The following is a 17,678-nucleotide window of genomic DNA, read 5'->3' as shown; positions in this document are numbered from 1 at the left end:
TGCCTTCTATTGCTCCTGTACACTCTTCTGAATTCTTACGATTGGTAGGCACTTATGCAAAGTTGCTGAATGGCTTAATTTTGGGAATTTCATGTAACAAGGGTAAAACAAAAGTCACAAAATTACGTGAATTAAACGAGCATAATTTACATTTTGCACAGGCTTACTCCTAAGTCAATGCATCTATCTGATTCACCGTTTTTTGCATGTAGACCTCACTGTGTTATCTTTATTATGCATATGACTTTATCTTTATGTATGCTTCTTGTATCCCTGCTTGTCTAAGTGCAAAGCTGTTCATAGATGTGCTTTTGTCTGCTCGTGTTTATGTGTTCATGCGTCATGTGCCTCTTAGACACCGACTAGATTTGTTAAAAGCTGCTGAGGACAAGGTAACAGAATCAACCACATCGTCGGATGCCACAAACAAAAGGTTTAACATTGGTAGGCATATTTCTTCACATGAAGAACACACATTTAGAAACTTGGACTAATCTAACTGTTATGCTAAGCATTTTTAGCATAGTGCAATATTTACCATTATATTAGCCTTTTGTCCAAGTCAGGCATTTTGTTTAAATTTTTGTATGTAAATTGTGGGTTTAAGTTCGAAGCAAAACCTATAGGCATTATTCATCTTTTAGCGTCATATTCTGATTGGGTGTGCCCTGAGTTGAGTCTCCTAGTCATGCCCACTGAATTTTATCTTATTATTTCTTCTGCTATTACGGACGTTTTAAATAAATCTCAATCTACCTTTATAGTAAAGCAAATCAAAGCATTCAACATTTGTGGGTAAAGACTAGATAAGATTTATCATACACAAATTTTTCAAATCAAACATCCAACGTTTTTATCTGTGCAACCTCCCACACATGCATATGGGTGCTCATCATCCAGTCCCTAATATATTTATTCAGTATCCATTGGAGATCATCTCATATTTTGCTTGATTATCTTTTATTTAAAACTTTTGCAAAAGTTAATTGTATTTCATAATGATGTATTTGAATGTGTCCTTCTTCCGTTTGCATCTATCTGTCAACTTTGAACTCTGTGTTTCTGCTTTCCTTAATGAGTTGCATAGCCTTTTTTCAGTGCAATACTTTTTGGGAAATCAGAATAGCTTATTATACACAGCTTTGTATGGTTGGTGGAGTCTTCGTGGATTTCGAAATCCTTAAATGGTATCTGAAACCCATCAAGTTGCTTGGTTTATCTTAGCTACTATAATACACGCTGGACTTTTTTCAATATTCTTATGCTAGTCTCCTAATAGGAGAGAGGTGAAATATGGGTTAAAAACATATGATACCATATGATACTGGATTCAAAATAGCTTTAATATTTAAAGAGAGATTTAAAAGGAGGAACCAGCACTTGCATGGGAATTAAGAGGCTATAAGAAACTCAGATGATGATGCATCTAATATGTTTTATTTTGCTAGCGGCATTGTGTGGTGAAATGTTTGATTGGTGTGTTACAGCATTAAGGTGTAGCAATCACGTGCATTGCATTCATTGTATTAATTTCATGAGCTTTCATTTAAGTAATAGATTACAACTCAGATTGTTAAAATTGCATGGTTTATTTTGTATCATATGAATGCAAGGAGTTCTAGCGTATATGCCACCTCAAGTCCTTTATCTATATAGTATTCATATTTTGTTTAATATAAATAATAGGTGTGCTTGAATTTGTAGATGTTGTTCACAAAATTGGGTGAAAGTGGGAATCTTGGGTCTTTGGATCACCCATTTGAAAATAAAGTATGAGCTAAGAAAGATCATAATCTCGGTTTTGTTGTAGTTAACTTTTCAGTTGTTGTTACGGTTATAGACATTTAGACATGTCAAATAATGTTGAAAACTTATTGAAGTTTTTTAAAATAACACCAAGGGCATCATTAGGATGGCAGGCGGACTTTGTCTGCCCGCCATATGTGCTGGGGTCCCATGGGTGACATAAGGATGTGCCCGCCACACTGGCGGGCACATCCTGCATTTTTAACATTGTGGCGGGCGGTGCTGTAAGCCCCACCCGCCGCAATACCAAAAATGCACGTCGTGCATGTGCATGCACAACTTGGCAGGCACCGCACGGTGCCTGCCATGTTGTGCATGCACATGTAGGGGGATACCAAAGGTACCCCCATGTGCCCCCCCACCTCCCCAACATCCTGGGGGCCTGCAATGGCCCCCAACCTCGAAATCCTCATGCCTTTCCGTGGCGGCAACACCGCCACGGAAAGGCTCCCTCCTGTCTGCATCCTGATATGGATGGCGGTGTGTACAGCCACCGCCACCATATGAAACCCTTTTCCGCCGGGTCGACTTGAAATTATTAATATAGGTAAAAAAAGATAGTTACACATATTTTTGCCATTTTGTCACCCCCCTCAGTGCCATTTTGTCACCTCCCCCAGTGATGACACCCGGGGCGGCCTGCACCCACGCACCCCCCTTCCTAGGCCACTGTGCATTTGCCAAGTATGGTATTTCTGCATGGCCAGGTTTTGTAACATGGCTGTCGTTTTTTTTAGTATTTCATGAAGATCAGCGAGATACAGGGATAAAAGAATGAGGGCTTCTAACATCTTTTTTAGCACATTAGATTCTGGGTTTCAGGCTGCTTCCATCGCTTAAGTTTACTTAGATCCACATGTCTGAGTGCAGGTTGATAATTATCCTAGTAGATCTATTGCTCAGCTAGCTAGTTTCGACCAAAGTTTGTTCCAGTCTACCTTATCAACTGTTGTGGAATAATCTATAAAACAAGAGTATAGTTTCTTATCTTCTGCATTTAAAACATTGTTTGAAAGGCAGTAAGTTGCAACAATGCTATCCATGGTAGAACAACCAGGTTTAAATCCTGTTTGGTGCAATGAGGTTATGTCTTTTATTCTTGCCCATTCTGCTAATTCGATTGTTTCGCGAAGATTTTCCAATAGGCGTCCAATAGTGCTATCATAGAATAGCTATTGGGTTCTGATTTCACGTAAATTGGTTGTGTGATAGAACCTTTCTAAGATGCCCAGATTTAAGATCATGTTAAATACAGCTGTTAAAAGGGTAGACCAATATATTGAGCTTTTTTTTAATAATTGCGTTCTAAATTTCATTTGGTTCAGGGCATCCAATGTTTTTGTTGCAGTGAACATATCTATTTGTTTTCATAAACGACTTTAGTATAGAGCCAGAAGAAATTTTTGCAAACTTGATATGACTTTGGTCACTTGAGTCATACAATTGTTTCAAATAAGTTGCCCTTTTGTTGTAATTTATATGGCATTCCCATTTACTTTAAAAAATATCTTTTTTTATTATGGTTTTAAATATACAACAGACAAAAAAAACCTCCACCTTCCCATCCCACACAATAGGTGAGAATTCAAAACCATTTACACAGTATACCCAATATACAGTAAATAATACAGCAATAAGCAGCAACAAGGGAGTAGATCACTAATTCATTGTAATTGTGCAAAATTTCAAAGCAAGTGCATCCTAAAGTGCATTGTGCATAATCAGCCATATTTTAAGTGTCTGACACATCAATTAATTCTCTCTAAATATCAAGCCTAAATTATATTGAATGGGTCATTCTCTCCCAATTGAATGCCAATCTAATCGGTTAAAGGTGCCCAAATCCTCAGCTCTTTTTTTCGGGACTGTATGCCTCTCCTCATATATACGACCCTCTCAAGATTATGCACTGCCAGCAACCGGGCTGCTACCCCGAAACAGGACCCAGGATGCTTGTTTCTGGTCCAGGGAGTGCCTGGCATGGAAGTTCGGCTGGACTGTTCCCATGGGGAGCAGGTTCAAGACTGATTTGCCTATGGCTGAGTCCAAACTGGGATGGCTGGTGAGCAACAAAATTATGGATTAAAGCCAAATCTGTGACTGATTTGTTCAGCCTTGTGTCCATCATTTGTTCTTTTTACTTTTAGAAAGATTGCATTTCTCTTAAAGCTCTGTGTACCTGCAGCCAGTCTCCAATACACATTTGGGGTGAGTGACAGCTTGACTCTGTGCATTACCTCCAGACAGCCACACACAGAGGAAGTTTAGGTGTGCCTGAGTGGCAATCTGCATCCTAGTAGCTCATGCTGGGCAGGATGGGAGGGAGGAGCTGAAACTTGCTCCTGAATGGGCAATGTCCTGAAACCCCACACAAAGGGTTGATTATCCACCTGTAGTGAGTCTGGAACCAGGGCTAAGAAAGGTGGACCTCGGTTCACTTCATAGCCCCTCTCTGAAGTCACTTCCACTTCATAGCCACAACTGGGTATAAGTACTGGGTCTCTGATCCCACCAAATTAGACACTTTTAGACCTATAAGGAAACTCTACAAAGAAGAAGGACTGCCACTCTGCTGGACTGCTGTTCTGGGAGAAATGCTTTTCTGATGTGCTGCCCTGCTGCCTGCTTCCCTCTGCCGAGGAAGAACCATACTCTTGCTTGAATCCAGAGTGATATACCAAGTCATGCTGGTTAGCCTTCTGTTTTGGGACTCAGGAATATCAAGGTCTCACCTTCTGATCTTTTACCTGGTCCCTTGGAAGTGCATCCAGGTCTTGGCTCAAGTAAAACCAATGCATCCTCTGCTACGTGAAGCAAAATTGATGCATTGCAGCTGTTGCTGGAACAGACCCGGCGCATCGTACTAGGAACCAGCGCTTTACTTTCAAGACTGACGCATCGGAACAGCTGCATTGCTGCCGCTGCAGTGTGAGAAGATTGACGCATCTCCTCGACTGCATGGAGAAACCTGATGCATCTGCTTCAGAACTAACGCATCTCAGCTTCAGCACTTCATCCCTGCTGTGGTCAATCCTACCAGAGATCAACATCCGCTATGCAGGGCCTTTGGACATAAACGGGACAAGGTCAACCCATATGTTCCACAACCAGCAGGGATTTGCCACAAGGCCTGGCCTGCTGCTAGGCTCTTCCCCAACTTCCAATGTGAGAGTTGGCTTCCGGGTCTGGCCTGCTGCTACTCTGAACTCAACCCTCTATGCACCCACCTCTCCTTTACTGTGCACAGAGACTGCACTCCTGGCTGTGACTGATTCACTGAGACAGGAGATGGATGCGGGAAGACTAGTGGTACTGATACTATTAGATGTGTCAGCAGCCTTTGATACTATCTCCCACCCAAGGCTCATAAATAGATTGTAGGCAATGGGAGTCCAGGGGATAGCACTAAAATGGCTACAGCACTTTCTGTCAGATAGACAACAGTCGGTCATCCTTGGGTCATACTCTTCAGGTAAAGCACGTCTGGACAAGGGTGTACAACAGGGCTTGTGCCTGAGTCCCACCTCGTTCAATATCTACATGGCCCCACTAGCAAAGACCGTGGAGCACTTTGGCTTAGAGATCATCTCATATACTAATGACACTCAGCTGATGTTCACTATGGGCCAAGACTTGGAGTCAGAGAAACTACGTTTTTCAGCAGGAATCTTAGCAATCTCCAGCTGGATAACGGAGAACTGTCACCAGCTAAACGCAGAAAAAACAGAGATTACGTTGCTTGGAAAAGCCCCAGCCATCTGGTAAAATGACTGGTGGCCTCATCAATTGGGTGCCACTCCAGTGCCCAAACAAACGGTAAACAATCTATGGATAAAACTTGATCAAGCCCTAACAATGAAAGATCAGATTGAAGCTATAACAAGCTCTTGCTAATACAATATGCGCCTGTTGCGCAGAATCTTCCCTTTCCTCCCCACACATGTCCGTAGAGCCCTGGTTCAGGCAATGTTGATAAGCAGACTGTACTATGGAAATGCCCTCTTGGCTGAAGTCAGTGATACTTTGCTTACCAAGCTCCAGGTGGTCCAGAACACCATGGCCAGACTTATACTGAACCCGCCTGCAGACACCCCTTCTGCGCCTTTGCTGAAAGAACTGCATTGGCTTTCAGTGAAAAAACGCACCCGTTTCAAAATCTGCTGCCTCACGTATAATTCCTTACGAGGCAATGGCCCACGCTAACTCTAAAACAAACTAAAGTCCTATGTTCTCGAACGCACTCTTAGATCGAGCACTCAAGCCCTTCTGTACGTGCCCCAAATTTACCAAACGCGTACCGGGGGAAAATCCTTTTTCTACCTCGCCCCGTGATATTGGAACAAATTACCCGTAACTCTGCAAGAAACTCCCACCTACAGTAAATTCAGAAAATTACTAAAAGCTACTTATACTAACTCTCTATGGTCCGTATCTTCAGTTAAGGTCTGCAACAGTGCGGAGATGCCCCCGGGTGATACGTACGCTATGGCAAATAATATTGACATAACATAACAACATAACACCTGGCTTGCAACTCCCCATGCACAGATACCCCACTTTGCAAGGAGTTCAACTGTGTGCAGCAGGGGTTGGCTAGCAACGGATGCTGCCATGACCTGCTCTCTTAAATAACAGGAAGCGAGAACCCATTATGCATGGTATCCTGTTCCTAATAACTATTGAGTGGGTTTGTTTAGCTGCAGGGCCTGGTTTAAGGTCCTTGCCTGTAACTATGGCTAGACCCTTGTGCTCAACTCACCATGCCTCCAATAACCTCTGGAAGTTATCTTGGTCTATGACCAACAGTGATTTGGCCACAATGCCAGCTTCCATCCCACTCCACTCAGCATCCAACCACCCTTGCAGGTACAAGGCTGGCCTTCTTCATCTTTTTCTTGATTTTAGGGTCCACATTCCTGAAACAGAGTTATGGATCCTCATATTGACACAAGACATCTTTTACCTCGTCTAGGTATTTTTTAAACCGTGTAAGAAAATCAGCTATTGTTATTTTCAGGGAGATTTGCCCACATTCATGTGTCAGGAAATGCTTCCGCTGCCCATTTTTTTTTCTTACGGAGAACCATGTCAACTAATGGTCATCACAACAGAACTTTTTTTGACACAGCTGTCCGATTAGAGTGCTTGTGTCTGCTGTTCTGAGAAAATATCTGCAGACTTGCTTTAAAGGGTGGGAGATAATACTGCCTTGCCTGAAGCGATTCCTTTATTTGTTCAGGAATTTGGTCAGATGAGCTCTCCCTAAACCTGTGTTCAGTAAAAGTCCCCTGACTGAAGGTGAAACTATTTAAAAGCTTTTCTCAGATTACCCCTCTCAAGTTTAACCAATACCTTGCTGTAACATACATATCTAAAGAACTACTGAATGGATTTACAGCAAAGCAAAGAAACTCCTTTTTCTGAGAAACGTTGAGGTTTCATGCCAGGTTTGCTCTAATTCTATTCTGTGCATTTGCTATAGTGCTGCGGAACGTTTCCAATTTGAGGTTGAATGTGAAATCAAATTTTTGTTGATTTCTGTGAGAAAATATCCCTTTTTGCATGGTCACAGTGATGAGTCTTTTTTGACGTAGTGCACTGGAACACAGCTAATTTGGCAAATTTGGCTAATGTGTAATTGGTATTTTCATAAAAGGCTATAGAAAATGGTGCTAAAATACACCCATGGCATGGAAAGTTAAATATCTTATTTGGATTGCAGCACTTATTGTGCTATCCACTAGTGAAACAAAGGAAAACATGGCTTCAGGCCTACCGTTGTAGCATGAGTACTGCAGTTTAAACCTGCTACCCAACCTGTCAAAACAATCCTTTTGATGGAAAACAAATACCTTTTAAATATTAAGTTACCCTGATGCAGGCTTTGTAGCCCGCAATTTAAGATGCACAGTTCTTATAAGTGGGAGATTTAGAAATGTAATAGTGCCATGTCTCCACATTGACAACCCCTTAAAAGCTATTTTCACTGTGGGAAACAATGGCAGCCTTATGACGAAAACTAGAGCGCCGATAAGTATATTATTTTTGTTCTCTCTAGTGTGGACCAGGCTAGGGAATGTTTAACCACTACTTTTGTATTATTTAAACCCCCCAAAATTGTGAAGTTATAGTTTTAATAATTATTTTTTTAAGTAACTTTTAGAAAATTACCTTACACTACCTGATGCACCTGGAGGCTAATTTGGATTAGCCTGTCAGGACCTGCCTCCGCCAGTGTTTGACCTTAATGAGGTGTGAAAAGAACAATGGCTTATGACTAGTGAAATGGTAGGCTAGGTGTAGGACACATGATTCCTGTAAGCTCAAATAAAGCTGCTAAGTAGGTTCCTGGAACTTTATTAACTTGAAAGGAGAAGAGGTGATGACTGCCCATTCATAGTTAGTGCCTGAGAGCAGGAAACTATTTGGGGCATATTATCAAGGGCCTTATTTCTGCTTTTTTGGCTTGTAAATCCAAAAAAGCTGAGATAATCTATTTGCCCTATTTACAAGGCGGTGCTAACATACATTAGCACATGTTAGCAGCAGTTTTCCCGACGCCTCACTTTGCATCTCTAATGAGATGCAAAGTGGGCGTCACTGGGCGTACCTCAAACAGAAAGACATGTAAAATATCGCAAAGTGCACATTGCAATATTTACAAGGCGGCCCACAGCATTTTATCATACGTTAGTTTTTTGCAAAAACAAAACTAACGTCTGATAAAATGCTGACTTACCCTAGTTATCCTATGGCAGGTGGATCATAAGGCTAAGTGCACCTTGGCCTAATAGCAATGTTTTCACCATCTATGTAATAGTTTCGCTGGATTTCCAGAGATATCCCCTCGAAAAAGCTGATATCGCTGGAATTTTTATCGCCTCTGTGATATGCGTTGTTAATAACGCGCTAACCGGGCTATAAATTCCAGCAATAGACGGCAATAAAGAAAAAAGCGCTAAGCGCGCTTTGCGATATTTATCGCTGTCTATTGATAATATGCCCATTTGATCCTAGGATTCAGAGTGGTCAGTCTGTCTCTGTCCCAGTGGGAAAGGAGCTTGTCCCAGAACCAATTTGGTGTAGCTTAGGAGGAAGGGACTGCATATTTCACTAAATACCCCGTGACTATCACACGAGTTCCCTCGAAGGTCCAGTGCCATCTTGGATTCACCTTTGAATAATACACTCTGGGATAGTTTGCAGTAAGACCAACAAAATGTTCAGTAAAAGTGGATAGGGCTGCCCCTTAAAACATTTTCCCTAAGGTCAGAGTGTCTGGGAGTCACCCAAACACACTAATTACTGAACTGTACAATAATGGATCCCACCACTAGTTCCTCAGAACATTTTCTGGACCTGTGGAAGAACAGAAGAATGACTGCACCTGCTGTTCAGACCTGTGAGGAGACCCAAAGGGCTGGTCCTACTCCTTATCCCACGTGTACCCAGGGAAGATACCACGGACCTTAATGACTACCGAACCATCTCCCTCCTACCCTTCCTGGCCAAAGTCACAGAGAAGACCGTCAACATATAACTAACGAAATTCATCAAAGAAAACTCCGTCCTTGACCCCTCCCAATGTGGATTCCGCAGCAACGACAGCACTGAGACAGCATTACTAGCCGCCACAGACGACATCCGCACCCTCCTTGACCAAGGACACGCCACAGCCCTGATCCTACCTGACTTCTCTGCAGCCTTCAACACCGTCTCCCACCGCACACTCACCGCCAGCAGACTTCACGACATCGGCATACAGGGAACCACCCTGAACTAGCTCTGCTCCTTCCTCACAGGCAGAACTCAAAGAATCAGACTTCCACCCTTCCTATCTGAACCCACAGAGATCAACTGCGGAGTACCCCAAGGATCATCACTCAGCCCCACACTCTTCAACATCTACATGCCCCCCTGGCCGCCATTGTCAGACAGCATGGACTCAGCACAGTACGCTACGCTGACACCCAGCTCATCCTCTCCCTCATCAAGGACCCCCTCACCACCAGACTCAACTTCCAGGAAGGAATGAAGGGCGTTGCATCCTGCATGAGCAGCAGCTGCCTGAAGCTCAACTCAGAGAAGCAGAGGTCCTCGTCCTCAGATCCTCCCCCTCTGCATGGGACAACACCTGATGGCCCACTGCCTTCTTTAGCCCTGCCCCACCCCCACGGACCATGCCCAAAACTTCAGCATCGTATTCGACTCCTCCCTCTCCTTGACCCGACAGTTCAACGCCATCGCCTCCACCTGCTTCAACACCCTCTGCATCCTCTGAAAGACCTTCAAATTGATCCCTCCTACTCAAGGAAGATCATCACCCATGCACTCATAACGAGCAGGCTGGACTACAGAATTGCCCTCTACACCGAGATCAACAAGTCTCTGCTCCGCAAACTCCAGACCATACAGATCACCGCACCCAGACTCGTCCTTGGCATCCCCCAACAAGAACACATCTCCCTACACCCTGCGTAACCTCCACTGGCTCCCTGTTGAGAAGAGAGTAACTTTCAAGATTCTCACCCACGCCTACAAATACCTCCATAATACCGGACCCCAATATCTCAAAAATAGAATCTCCTTCCACGTACCCAAGAGGAACCTCCGATCCGCCGACCTTACCATCACTGAATCCCCGCGCATCCGCAGAACAAGAACGGGTGGAAGAACCTTCTCCTTCATCACAGCCAAGACCTGGAATGAGGTCCCAATCGACACCAGATGCACCTCCACCCTGCGCATCTTCAGGAAGACCCTCAAGACTGGCTCTTCGACTGACCGGAGTTGCCCCCCCCAGTGTCTTGAGACACTCATAGGTGAGTAGCATGCTTAAAACTCCCTGATTGATTGATTGATTAATTGATTGATTGATTGAAAGAAGTAGACTCCAAGGGTCAGTTGGCTTGACCTACTGCTTGGCTTCAGACACATCAAAGGCATTTTCTCTTGACTGACCAGATGCAATTGGAAATGCACTAGATCCTGTTGGTGGCTTCTCAGAGAGCCCTGACCCCTATGTGCTGTGCCTACCGTACTGGAAGACTTAGTTGAGTCCAGAAGAACTTATTCTGTAATCACTGAAGAATCTGGACTTCCAGACCTTTGGAGAACTAGGACCAACCACTTAAGTCAATCTTGCTGGACATAAATATCAGGTTGCTCCCACTCAGAGTTTTTTACCGGCTGTTAAACAGTTTAGTAGACCCTCACAGCAAGTGTATCCAACTTTGGTATGACCTTCCCAGATACAGCCTGATTGTTGGGCCCACTGGAGGAATCTGAGTTCCAAACAATAGATCAAGTTCAAAGGTGGAAATCATGACCGGGCGAAGGCAAAAAAATATCTGGCTTACTAGAGAACTTTCCTTGGAGTAAATTTGAATTTTACCAAGCTGAACCTTGCTCAACGCCTATCCAACTTCAAAGGGACTCTGATTGATTGATTCATGAGAGGAACACTCATCTACAGACCCTCCGGACCCTGGGCTCAGTTCCGTGACTCCATCACCGACCTCGCCAGCAACCACGCACTCGCCTCCACAGACTACAGCTGATCACCACCCTTGCCCAGAACCCATCCACTGACCCCACCAACCCAGACACAGCAGCCTGCAACCTCAGACAGTGGATCGACGACTGCGCCAACACCCTCTCCCCGCTCAGGAAACCCTCCAACAGCCACACCAGCAAGAGAGCCACCTGGTTCACCGACGAGCTCCAGACCTCCAAACGCACATGCCGGAAACTGGAGAAGATTTGGCACCACGAACGCACACCGGACAACCACGCAGCCCACAAGGATGCTACCCACAGACATCACCACCTCATCAGATTAGCCAAGAGATCCTCCTTCAAAGACCGCTTGGATAACAATGCACACAACAACAAGGAGCTCTTCAGCATTGTAAAGGAACTCTCCAACCCCAGCGCCAACGCCAACGACATCCCGCCCTCACAAGAACTGTTTGACTCACTAGCCATCTTCTTCCACCGCAAGATCGCTGACATCCACGACAGCTTCAACACCACGACCACCCCAACTACGCCAGACTCCACCTCCCCTGTGAACACTACCAGCACCAACCGCCTGACCTCCTGGTCCAACGTCAACGACGACGAGACAAGCAAGGTCATGAACTCTGTCCACTCAGTATCTCCGTCAGACCCGTGCCCACACCACGTATTCAACAAAGCAGATGCAGCCAACGCACCCCAACTACGGAAGATCATCAACATCTCCTTTGAAACAGCGACATTCCCGGAAAGCTGGAAGCACGCCGAAATCAACGCCCTCCTCAAAAAGCCCAAGGCGGACCCCAAGGACCTCAAGAACTTCCGGCCCATCTCCCTGCTCCCGTTCCCAGCAAAGGTCATCAAGAAAATCGTCAACATGCAATTGACCCACCACCTGGAAGACTACAACATCTTGGACCCGTCCCAGTCCGGATTCAGACGAAACCACAGCACCGAGACAGCCCTCATTGCTGCCACAGACGACATCAGGAGGCAACTATACAATGGCAAAACATCAGCCCTCATCCTCCTGGACCTGTCAGCCGCCTTCAACACGGTCTGCCATCGCACTCTGAAGACATGCCTCCTAGAAGCCGGAATCCAAGAGAAGGCCCTTGACTGGACCATGTCCTTCCTCTCCGGCAGAACCCAGAGCGTCCACCTCCCACCCTTCCGATCCGAAGCCACCAACATCATGTGCAGCGTCCCCCAGGGCTCATCCCTCAGCCTGACGCTGTTCAACATCTACATGGCCCCCCTCACACAAGTGGCCCGCATCACATCCTCAACATCATCTCCTACGCCAACGACACCCAGCTCATCCTCTCTCTCACCAAGGACCCACACACCACCAAAACCAACCTCCACGAGGGAATGAAGGCCGTCGCCGAACAGATGAGGAGCAGCCGTCTGAAGCTGAACTCGGGCAAGACGGTGGTCCTCATCCTCGGACTCACCCCCTCAGCCTGGGAGGACTCCTGGTGGCCGACCACACTGGGAACAGCATCAACACCCACCGACCATGCACGCAACCTAGGATTCATCCTCGGCTCCTCCCTCTCCATGGCTAAGCAGGTCAATGCCATCTCCTCCTCCTGCTACAACACCCTCCGCATGCCCGCAGGATCTACAAGTGGATCCCGACCAAAACAAGAAGAACAGTGACACAGGCCCTCGTCAGCACAAGACTGGACTACGGCAACGCACTCTACGCAGGAATCCCAGCCAAACACCTACAACGTCTACAACGCATCCAAAACGCCTCCGCCCGACTGATCGTTAACGTCCCCCGCCGCAGCCACATCACCCCCCACCTGAGAGACCTACACTGGCTCCCAGTCGAGAAGAGGATCACCTTCAAGCTCCTCACCCACGCCCACAAAGCACTCCACAACACCAGCCTACCTGCACAGCGGACTCAGCTTCTACACCCCCACCCGCCAGCTCTGCTCCGCCAGCCTCGCCCTCGCCGCTGTCCCCCACATCCAATGAACGACCGCAGGTGGCAGATCCTTCTCCTACCTCGCCGCCAAGACCTGGAACACCCTCCCTACCCACATATGGCAGACCCAAGACCTACTTCAGAAGACTCCTCAAGACCTGGCTCTTCGAGCAGTAGCAGCACCCCCCCATCCCTTAGCGCCTTGAGACGCTCACGGGTAAGTAGTGCGCTTTACAAGTACTCTGCTTGATTGATTGATTGGTGGCTTCTCAGTGAGACCTGACCCCTAAGTGCTGTGCCTGCTGTACTAGAAGACTTAGTTGAGTCCAGAAGAACGTATTCTGTAATCACTGAAGAATCTGGACTTCCAGACCTTTGGAGAACTAGGACCAACCACTTAAGTCAATCTTGCTGGACCTAAAAATCAGGTTGCTCCCACTCAGAGTTTTTTACCGGCTGAAAAACAGTTTAGTAGACCCTCACAGCAAGTGTATCCAACTTTGGTATGACCTTCCCAGATACAGCCTGATTGTTGGACCCACTGGAGGAATCTGAGTTCCAAACAATAGATCAAGTTCAAAGGTGGAAATTATGACCGGGCAAAAGCAAAAAAATATCTGGCTGACTAGAGAACTTTCCTTGGAGTAAATTTGAATTTTACCACTCTGTGGTTTTCCCGCCAAAACCAATGACCTCAGCTGAACCTTGCTCAATGCCTATCCAACTTCAAAGGGACTTTTTAAGATACAGCCTGTTGCCTTACTCCGCTAGAGGATTTTGACTTTCAGGTCAGAGACTAAGTCAGAAGGTAAAATCTTTGACCAAGATGAACTGGCTTGGTGTATCTGACACGGGCTCCCTTGTGGTTGGCATAAAATTGCAGCAAGGTCCAAGCCAACCACAATCAGTAATTATGGATTGGAACTTAACTTTTCTTGTCATTTTTTTCTTTAAATCTTTAAAAATGTATATCACTGGTTCCCCTTTATTAGATTAGATATTATATTTTTGGGGTTTGGTGTCATTTCGATGTTTTAATGTCTCTCTATTTTTATAAATAAAAGTGGGATTTTTATTATATTGGATTTTTGACAAGTGTTTTGGTACTTCCAAATACTTTACAAATTTTCCTTACATTAAGCCTGTCTGCTCCCTGCCATAGTTACCAGTCGTTGAGCTCAGGTTTAAATTACTGAGACCTTTGCCTGGAACTAACAGGCTAATTACTTTATTACTTGTAGTGGACTACCATCCAGCACAATAAAAAAATAGTTTTCTTACATCTTCTATTTGCTACGTAAAATGTGTTATGCCTGCAGAATGCCAGATTTGTTGCATATGAAACAAATGATGCAGAAGCTCTAAGTTTCCAGCAAAAACACATTTTCAAGCTAATCCTGGTGGCCCGTAACTCCAATATGTGTTCTCACTCGGATTACAACACATATCTGAATTATGAGATTTGCTGGTTTATCACCCCAGGTACACACCAGGCCCTTTACAAAACGCATCCGCAAGATAAATCTGGGCAATATTTATCTGGGTAAACTATAGGGAGGAAAAACAAGACATGAGGCAAATGGTGCGGTCAGTACCAAAATGTGCATGTTGTGTCCAATGTTAGGTGCAAATCTTGTAATAGGCGACATTCATCGGGCATGATAAATTCAATATACCTCGGTATCGGGTGGTGCTTTTTGTGATAATTATTGGACCTATAACTGGGCGACTCGCATTAAGTGCCTAATAGTGTATTTGTCTATTCTTCTTACTGCAGACAACCAATTGGGGCGGGCCAGTATTTTACTTAGTTTTTTGAATTACCATTTCCATGCTTAAAAAGTACACATTTTTCATACTGTCCCAAAATAAGCACTAATATAAAGAATGAAAAGCGTGTACTGTACAATATTTGTCTACATTGCCTTTTCTAGGTTGTTGCAAGTTTTACAAACCATTTGGCTTTCTACTTGGTGATTTGTGTTTGCAGAGTCCCTCGAAGGTTCTATAGAATCATATTATATGGTTAAGCAATGTTCTCTAGAGCGAAGCTCGCACTTTACAAACATCTATACATACATACATTTATGGTTGTCCTTTAAGTTTCCTTCATACATAAAGCGTCATTATCGTATATTTTGTCAGTGCTGCAATTAAATATATTTGAGTCCTCAAGAGTTATCTGTGACCTCGTGTATGACCCTTCCTGTTTTGATTGGTGCCCTGAATGTCTTAACACTTCTGGCTCTGTTCCTTAAAACTGACACGATGTAAACATATAAACCTTATTGTTCTATAGAGCAGTGCCGCCTTTTCCTTAGCCCTAGCATGTGGATCATAACTAAGGGGAGAGGTGCAAAGGGTCACGACAACCGCCGGAGCACATTACGGCTCAAGAATGCGAGACTCATCCAACTGGATTCAGCCCCTGGGTGTTCAGCGCCAAAACACATTAGTTGCAGACTGTCCAAAAACAGTCTTCACTTAAGGAAACATGTTGCCTCCCATTTGAGGGCACGACAATCACCCTTGTGTGAAATCCATTTCCGTTCTCCGATGACCTTGTGTTAAAAGATATTTGTGTTTTACTATTTCCCGGGGCCGCGGCAATAGCAGCAACTTAAACGAACATTGCGTGTTGTAAGCCTGAGTTAAGCACGGCCATCGTAGTTAATATTAGTGAATGTGTTGTCAAGAACAAAACCTGTAAGGTTGCCTTTGCCATTAAACATGCTGTGTGTATGGCCAATAGAACGCTAAGTAGCAGCAGCCTTAAAAAAAAAAAAACGTCTGGCGCGTCACTCCACCTCACCGATGCTGGAAGGCTGTGGGCTGCATTGCCACCGTGCGAGCTGTGCGCAGCTCTGCATTGCCACTCTCAGGCATGACCAGGTGCTTAAAGAGGAACGCTTCTCGGCGCTCAGTAGCTGTCTGTCTGTCTAACCAGCCGCCGCGCTTCGCCATTTCTGCTGCCAGTGCTAATCGTTTGCTTGTAATTTATTTTCTCTTTAGTTTTATGAACTAATGGCTAGATTGTACACTAAGGAATTGAACAATTACTTAGACTAACGTAAAACATCTTCAGATATTCAGAAATAAATGTTTAAGCTAAAAGCAACGTGTACTTGTAGTATTCAGTATGAAAGGTAATAGAGAGTACTTGTATCGGGTAAAATAATGTCGTTGAATAAAGGGGCCAAAACCAATGGAAAGGGCTATAAAAGATATGGGCATTACACCCACAGCCTGCCCCATCGTAGGAAAAACTGGACTCCATGGAATCACCTGAGAAGCCCCTCGCCCTTATTTAGAGATCGGCTGCCATGTAGATTGATCTTTTTTTCTGTCGTAGGCCACCATGCACAGGGGCAGTCTGAGACAGAATAGAAACGGAAACATGTTCACCATGCCCTAAGAGAAATCTCCTAAATATCAGACATAGATTTTTCAAAAACCAACCTCCTCATATAAGAGCCCATTGATATCATGTGAATTTGTGCTTTGCTGGGGGAAGCTGTTAATGTGAAAACAGAGGAAAAACTCTGAATTAGGCACACCCACTAGATCTGGACTGTATGGGACAGTACCTCAATTCCCTAACCACCTTACAGTCGGCATGCTCAACTTGAAATGAGATTTTACATAGTTGAATTATTGGAGATGCGTCTACCTCAGTGAATGAGTAATGGTACCAATTGTTTCCTAAGGTGCCGTAGCCCACCGTCTGTCTGACGTGAGTCCAGTTGAAAATACACCCAATGCAATTATTCTGGTAGGCGTCTGCTCACATGAGGGGCTTCAAACTCTACCAGGGAAAGGGAAAGGGAGAGTAGAGGCCGGAGGTGAGGATTCTTCTGGGTAGTGTGTACTTGTGTTGCCTCTTCTAGTTTGGAGTGGAAAAGGGGAGGGTTTTTTCGCTGTCGGTGTGTGGATAGTGGTAATCTTGAGTCGTGTCTGTGGGGCTTAGTGGTAGAGGGAGTTATAGTTTGAGACTAGGTGTCCAAATACTGATACGCTAGAGGAGAAAAGGTGCTCTTATTTTTATTTATTTTATTTAATGCGATTTTATATAGGTCGAACATTACCCTAAGGTGTGAGAGCGCTTTACAGAAGAACCAGTTGCGATACATAAGGACTTATGATTACATGCGTTACATAAAAGATACAAACAGAATTTTTTTTGAAAATGTACAAGTTATAAAGTCACACAAGGAAGAGATAATCAAGGAAGGGATATGAATGGATATACTCTAAGAGTCACATAGGGATGGTAGATAGTACAAAGGTCTACTGCATATACTAGTGATTAGAGTTATCTCTATATACATAGGGAAAGGATATGAATGGATATACTCTAAGAGTCACATAGGAATGGTAGATAGTACACAAGTCTAGTGCATATACTAGTGAT

At 44.6% G+C, this 17,678-nt stretch overlaps 1 protein-coding gene across 1 annotated transcript in view; it reads left to right on the top strand.

The window, feature by feature from the left end:
• The window catches only part of ANO2 (anoctamin 2), a 1,767,324-nt gene that overhangs the window by 1,082,486 nt on the left and 667,160 nt on the right, over positions 1-17,678 (top strand). The window lies entirely within an intron of this gene.

Source organism: Lissotriton helveticus, chromosome 1_1, assembly GCF_964261635.1.
Source record: "Lissotriton helveticus chromosome 1_1, aLisHel1.1, whole genome shotgun sequence".
In the NCBI taxonomy this organism is placed as follows: domain Eukaryota; kingdom Metazoa; phylum Chordata; class Amphibia; order Caudata; family Salamandridae; genus Lissotriton; species Lissotriton helveticus.
The sequence above is the reverse complement of the archived record's forward strand: the minus strand, read 5'-3'. Positions and strand labels throughout refer to the sequence as shown.